Source organism: Schistocerca gregaria, unplaced genomic scaffold, assembly GCF_023897955.1.
Source record: "Schistocerca gregaria isolate iqSchGreg1 unplaced genomic scaffold, iqSchGreg1.2 ptg000689l, whole genome shotgun sequence".
Classification (NCBI taxonomy): domain Eukaryota; kingdom Metazoa; phylum Arthropoda; class Insecta; order Orthoptera; family Acrididae; genus Schistocerca; species Schistocerca gregaria.
In genome coordinates this window covers 22,501-30,000 of record NW_026062069.1, presented here as the reverse complement: position 1 = coordinate 30,000, position 7,500 = coordinate 22,501, and the positions used below count along the sequence as shown (strand labels likewise).

The 7,500-nt window shown below is 51.1% G+C and overlaps 2 non-coding genes across 2 annotated transcripts; both read left to right on the top strand.

Moving 5' to 3' along the window:
• Positions 1-4,936: 4,936 nt before the first annotated feature.
• On the top strand, positions 4,937-6,829 carry LOC126319561 (small subunit ribosomal RNA). The gene has a single exon (XR_007557750.1). It is a non-coding gene; the product is annotated as a small subunit ribosomal RNA (ribosomal RNA).
• Positions 6,830-7,191: 362 nt separating this feature from the next.
• On the top strand, positions 7,192-7,346 carry LOC126319567 (5.8S ribosomal RNA). Its single transcript, XR_007557756.1, has one exon. It is a non-coding gene; the product is annotated as a 5.8S ribosomal RNA (ribosomal RNA).
• Positions 7,347-7,500: the final 154 nt, after the last annotated feature.

Genomic DNA, 7,500 nt, shown 5'->3' with positions numbered 1-7,500 from the left:
CCTAATAGTTCGGTCGTCTCACGGCACTGCTTAGTAAATGATGCAAGGCCAAATATAGATGATTTATGCGAATGTCCCTATACGTGCTGTAAGACTGGGCACACAACGTGAATCGCACGTCAGCCAGACACTCGAACATGCACCACTCTCGGCCTGCAACGGAGACACACAATACGTAAACATCTGGAATGCGACAATGTCAAATGCATCCTCTCTGCCACATTGCACCGTCGACACTATGATAACCAGAGCAGTAGGTCCACCTATAAAAGCACAATACCCCACTCCTCCGACAACTACCATTGCTCAGATAAATCAACACCACCAACACACATCCTACACAGAGGGGCACCAAATATCATCCCCCGCCCTCGTGTTATACCACATGAAAAATTGCAGAAGTGAGAGACACACATCCGCCAGCCTCTTGCTACAAGCATCGAACCGACGTGACGTATCTGACGGTGACTCAGGCATCCGTGTACTGCCACCACTATCCACCCCCCCCCCCCTCTCTCTCTGCCCCCTTCCCACACAATACCAAATTTAACCAACTTTATCGCTTAACCTAACTGTGGCTGTACCAGTTTATCGCTTAACCTAACTGTGGCTGTACCAGTTTATCGCTTAACCTAACTGTGGCTGTACCAGTTTATCGCTTAACCTAACTGTGGCTGTACCAGTTTATCGCTTAACCTAACTGTGGCTGTACCAGTTTATCGCTTAACCTAACTGTGGCTGTACCAGTTTATCGCTTAACCTAACTGTGGCTGTACCAGTTTATCGCTTAACCTAACTGTGGCTGTACCAGTTTATCGCTTAACCTAACTGTGGCTGTACCAGTTTATCGCTTAACCTAACTGTGGCTGTACCAGTTTATCGCTTAACCTAACTGTGGCTGTACCAGTTTATCGCTTAACCTAACTGTGGCTGTACCAGTTTATCGCTTAACCTAACTGTGGCTGTACCAGTTTATCGCTTAACCTAACTGTGGCTGTACCAGTTTATCGCTTAACCTAACTGTGGCTGTACCAGTTTATCGCTTAACCTAACTGTGGCTGTACCAGATTATCGCTTAACCTAACTGTGGCTGTACCAGATTATCGCTTAACCTAACTGTGGCTGTACCAGATTATCGCTTAACCTAACTGTGGCTGTACCAGATTATCGCTTAACCTAACTCAATTTGTCCCTTAACCTAACTCAATTTGTCCCTTAACCTAACTCAAGTTGTCCCTTAACCTAACTCAAGTTGTCCCTTAACCTAACTCAAGTTGTCCCTTAACCTAACTCAAGTTGTCCCTTAACCTAACTCAATTTGTCCCTTAACCTAACTCAATTTGTCCCTTAACCTAACTCAATTTGTCCCTTAACCTAACTCAAGTTGTCCCTTAACCTAACTCAAGTTGTCCCTTAACCTAACTCAAGTTGTCCCTTAACCTAACTCAAGTTGTCCCTTAACCTAACTCAAGTTGTCCCTTAACCTAACTCAAGTTGTCCCTTAACCTAACTCAATTTGTCCCTTAACCTAACTCAATTTGTCCCTTAACCTAACTCAATTTGTCCCTTAACCTAACTCAAGTTGTCCCTTAACCTAACTCAAGTTGTCCCTTAACCTAACTCAAGTTGTCCCTTAACCTAACTCAAGTTGTCCCTTAACCTAACTCAAGTTGTCCCTTAACCTAACTCAAGTTGTCCCTTAACCTAACTCAAGTTGTCCCTTAACCTAACTCAAGTTGTCCCTTAACCTAACTCAAGTTGTCCCTTAACCTAACTCAAGTTGTCCCTTAACCTAACTCAAGTTGTCCCTTAACCTAACTCAATTTGTCCCTTAACCTAACTCAATTTGTCCCTTAACCTAACTCAAGTTGTCCCTTAACCTAACTCAATTTGTCCCTTAACCTAACTCAATTTGTCCCTTAACCTAACTCAAGTTGTCCCTTAACCTAACTCAAGTTGTCCCTTAACCTAACTCAAGTTGTCCCTTAACCTAACTCAAGTTGTCCCTTAACCTAACTCAAGTTGTCCCTTAACCTAACTCAAGTTGTCCCTTAACCTAACTCAAGTTGTCCCTTAACCTAACTCAAGTTGTCCCTTAACCTAACTCAAGTTGTCCCTTAACCTAACTCAAGTTGTCCCTTAACCTAACTCAAGTTGTCCCTTAACCTAACTCAATTTGTCCCTTAACCTAACTCAATTTGTCCCTTAACCTAACTCAATTTGTCCCTTAACCTAACTCAATTTGTCCCTTAACCTAACTCAATTTGTCCCTTAACCTAACTCAATTTGTCCCTTAACCTAACTCAATTTGTCCCTTAACCTAACTCAATTTGTCCCTTAACCTAACTCAATTTGTCCCTTAACCTAACTCAAGTTGTCCCTTAACCTAACTCAAGTTGTCCCTTAACCTAACTCAAGTTGTCCCTTAACCTAACTCAAGTTGTCCCTTAACCTAACTCAAGTTGTCCCTTAACCTAACTCAAGTTGTCCCTTAACCTAACTCAAGTTGTCCCTTAACCTAACTCAAGTTGTCCCTTAACCTAACTCAAGTTGTCCCTTAACCTAACTCAAGTTGTCCCTTAACCTAACCCACGTTGTCCCTTAACCTAACCCACGTTGTCCCTTAACCTAACCCACGTTGTCCCTTAACCTAACCCACGTTGTCCCTTAACCTAACCCACGTTGTCCCTTAACCTAACCCACGTTGTCCCTTAACCTAACCCACGTTGTCCCTTAACCTAACCGACGTTGTCCCTTAACCTAACCGACGTTGTCCCTTAACCTAACCCACGTTGTCCCTTAACCTAACCCACGTTGTCCCTTAACCTAACCCACGTTGTCCCTTAACCTAACCCACGTTGTCCCTTAACCTAACCCACGTTGTCCCTTAACCTAACCCACGTTGTCCCTTAACCTAACCCACGTTGTCCCTTAACCTAACCCACGTTGTCCCTTAACCTAACCCACGTTGTCCCTTAACCTAACCCACGTTGTCCCTTAACCTAACCCACGTTGTCCCTTAACCTAACCCACGTTGTCCCTTAACCTAACCCACGTTGTCCCTTAACCTAACCCACGTTGTCCCTTAACCTAACCCACGTTGTCCCTTTGCCTAACATAGTTCACTGCTCGGAATCTCTGGTGTCGTTGTTATCCTCATGTAGATGTCTTGCGAGTGTTGCTTACTTTCCACATATTCCTGCTATCCACTGTCAATTGTACTGCAATAGGACTATATCGCCGACCCCCCCCCTCCCCCCCCCTCTGTCCCCCTCTGTCCCCCTCTTTGTGTCTCTGTCCTCTCAAGCTGGTCGGTCTGGCGTTTGAGTGTTAAATGAGCCTCGCAGCTGTTCAGTTGCATTCAGATGTCGACGCCCTCAGTGTACGTCGTGGTATGGTCTGTGTCCATTGTCCGCTGATGTCGTACGCGTAACCCACACGCTGTACCGATCATCGGTCGTTACGTACAGAGTGAAGTAGTGTGATACGTGTGACCGTACGCTGGCTGTGCCCAACGGTGTCGAATCTCAATTTCCATATGTTGTGCTTGATGCTACTTGTCTCGTCTCCCAATAACAGCTAGGTTGCACTGTGGTACGCCGTAGAGGCGTGTGGGAGGAACGTACGAACGCATTGTATGTCACCCTGGGTCGCTGGGGGTGGTGGTGCGGTGAGTCAGGTCAGGTCAGGTCAGCGTGAGCCGTCTGATGTAGTGACGCGTGTATTCCGACTTTGTCGTATTGCCTCACACAAAGTGCTACCCTGGTGGACCGCGTTCCATATCTGGGACATGCCGCAGATGCCGGTTGACAGTGGATCGCGGAAGGTACATCGCATACGTGCGCGGGCCACCTTCCACGTGTTCTCTTCTGCACATGTCGCAGTGTGTATGTGGTCTGATGTAGCGTGTCGTGACACATGACATCCTGGCATGCAAGAATTGTTGAATTCGCAAATGTAGGTGGACATCTACGTTTACTGCCCAAGATACGCAAATGAACTGGAAATCCGTTGTTGAGCGGTTGTTCACGCTGGAGGTGAATCTGTGATGGCGACGATCGGTACAGCTATTAACCGGTTGTTTCAGCGGTACCCGCCACATCCACACGCGTGACTAGGCCCATGTGGGTATGAAGCGATACGCGGCGGTGGCTTGGTGGGACTGTTCCCGGCCGGTGAAGGGGGGCCGCCCGGCGTGTTGGCCGCGCGCTGCGTGGGCGCACGCGCAACAGGCGGCTGGTGGGGGGCGCCGAGTGGCAGGAGCGCCAGCCGACGGGCCCGGCAGGCGGCGCAGCTACGCTGCGGCGCACCCTGCACGCGGCGCCTGGCGGCCAAAGTTGGTTCAGCCGAGCCCGGTGCGAAGCGCGGTGGACATCTGCAGTGTGCTGGTCTGATTGAGGACTGTGTGCGTTGAGGATGCGCCGCCGCCTGGCACTCGGCGCCGCGACGCCGTCTGCTGCTCGGTCGCCCCAGCGGTTCTCGCAGGTGGTTTGTATCGCAGTTGTGCGGACGTGTTGGCGCGTGCGCTGTGCTGGGAGAGTTCGCTTCTGCACCCAAGTGGGGCTTTGCCCTTGTGTGGCGCTGGCGTTGGAGCTGCCGGTCACCATAGGTGGCGCGTGTTGTCTCCCGCCGGCAATGCCACGACAGCACGCTCCCGGGCCTCTGTCGGCAGCGGCAAGCTCAGTTGGGAGCAAGGGTGTTCGCACTAAAACCGTCTACTCGCCTAACTCCGGGCGATTGCGCCTCTCTCGAAACCGACCAAGTACCTAGGACGGCGCTGCGCGCCGCCGGGACCTGAGAGGGTTTCGAGGTGTATCGTGCAGGGGAGCTCGGCCTCCTCCTGTTTGCAGAATAATTGAGCGGACGCTTGCGTGTTCGCGCGGGCCCCCGGGACACACTCCCGGGCGGCCGGCTGCTCAGCTCTAGTTGACGCAGCTCCCTGGTTGATCCTGCCAGTAGTCATATGCTTGTCTCAAAGATTAAGCCATGCATGTCTCAGTACAAGCCGCATTAAGGTGAAACCGCGAATGGCTCATTAAATCAGTTATGGTTCCTTAGATCGTACCCACGTTACTTGGATAACTGTGGTAATTCTAGAGCTAATACATGCAAACAGAGTCCCGACCAGAGATGGAAGGGACGCTTTTATTAGATCAAAACCAATCGGATTGGCTTGTCTGGTCCGTTTGCCTTGGTGACTCTGAATAACTTTGGGCTGATCGCACGGTCCTCGTACCGGCGACGCATCTTTCAAATGTCTGCCTTATCAACTGTCGATGGTAGGTTCTGCGCCTACCATGGTTGTAACGGGTAACGGGGAATCAGGGTTCGATTCCGGAGAGGGAGCCTGAGAAACGGCTACCACATCCAAGGAAGGCAGCAGGCGCGCAAATTACCCACTCCCGGCACGGGGAGGTAGTGACGAAAAATAACGATACGGGACTCATCCGAGGCCCCGTAATCGGAATGAGTACACTTTAAATCCTTTAACGAGTATCTATTGGAGGGCAAGTCTGGTGCCAGCAGCCGCGGTAATTCCAGCTCCAATAGCGTATATTAAAGTTGTTGCGGTTAAAAAGCTCGTAGTTGGATTTGTGTCCCACGCTGTTGGTTCACCGCCCGTCGGTGTTTAACTGGCATGTATCGTGGGACGTCCTGCCGGTGGGGCGAGCCGAAGGGGTGCTTTCGCGTCCCGAGGCGGACCCCGTTTAAATCCTACCAGGGTGCTCTTTGTTGAGTGTCTCGGTGGGCCGGCACGTTTACTTTGAACAAATTAGAGTGCTTAAAGCAGGCAAGCCCGCCTGAATACTGTGTGCATGGAATAATGGAATAGGACCTCGGTTCTATTTTGTTGGTTTTCGGAACCCGAGGTAATGATTAATAGGGACAGGCGGGGGCATTCGTATTGCGACGTTAGAGGTGAAATTCTTGGATCGTCGCAAGACGAACAGAAGCGAAAGCATTTGCCAAGTATGTTTTCATTAATCAAGAACGAAAGTTAGAGGTTCGAAGGCGATCAGATACCGCCCTAGTTCTAACCATAAACGATGCCAGCCAGCGATCCGCCGCAGTTCCTCCGATGACTCGGCGGGCAGCCTCCGGGAAACCAAAGCTTTTGGGTTCCGGGGGAAGAATGGTTGCAAAGCTGAAACTTAAAGGAATTGACGGAAGGGCACCACCAGGAGTGGAGCCTGCGGCTTAATTTGACTCAACACGGGAAACCTCACCAGGCCCGGACACCGGAAGGATTGACAGATTGATAGCTCTTTCTTGATTCGGTGGGTGGTGGTGCATGGCCGTTCTTAGTTGGTGGAGCGATTTGTCTGGTTAATTCCGATAACGAACGAGACTCTAGCCTGCTAACTAGTCGCGTGACATCCTTCGTGCTGTCAGCGATTACTTTTCTTCTTAGAGGGACAGGCGGCTTCTAGCCGCACGAGATTGAGCAATAACAGGTCTGTGATGCCCTTAGATGTTCTGGGCCGCACGCGCGCTACACTGAAGGAATCAGCGTGTCTTCCTAGGCCGAAAGGTCGGGGTAACCCGCTGAACCTCCTTCGTGCTAGGGATTGGGGCTTGCAATTGTTCCCCATGAACGAGGAATTCCCAGTAAGCGCGAGTCATAAGCTCGCGTTGATTACGTCCCTGCCCTTTGTACACACCGCCCGTCGCTACTACCGATTGAATGATTTAGTGAGGTCTTCGGACTGGTACGCGGCATCGACTCTGTCGTTGCCGATGCTACCGGAAAGATGACCAAACTTGATCATTTAGAGGAAGTAAAAGTCGTAACAAGGTTTCCGTAGGTGAACCTGCGGAAGGATCATTACCGACTAGACTGCATGTCTTTCGATGTGCGTGTCGTGTCGCGCAACACGCTACCTGTACGGCAGTGGCCGTGCGCCGCGTGCGGAACCACGCGTGCCTCTCAAAACTAGCGGAAGTGTTGTTGTTGTGTGGTACGAGCGCTGAAGCTCTGGAGCGGCTGGCCTGCGGTACCTGGCGCCTGGCGCCGGTTTTGAATGACGTTCGCCCGAGTGCCTGTCCGCTCCGGTGTGGAGCCGTACGACGCCCATCGGCTGTGAGGCCGTTGGACACAAAAAAAATAGTGGAACAGGGGCCGTCAGACGCCTCAGTCCCGCAAATGCTACTGTCTTGAAAGAGACAGTGGGAGACTGAAAAGGAAAAGATCACCCAGGACGGTGGATCACTCGGCTCGTGGGTCGATGAAGAACGCAGCAAATTGCGCGTCGACATGTGAACTGCAGGACACATGAACATCGACGTTTCGAACGCACATTGCGGTCCATGGATTCCGTTCCCGGGCCACGTCTGGCTGAGGGTCGGCTACGTATACTGAAGCGCGCGGCGTTTGTCCCGCTTCGGAGACGTGGGAGTGTCGTGGTCGCCTGTGTGGCCGGCCGCGTCTCCTTAAACGTGCGATGCGCGCCCGTCGCCTGGCGGTTCGCATACCGGTACTTTCTCGGTAGCGTGCACAGC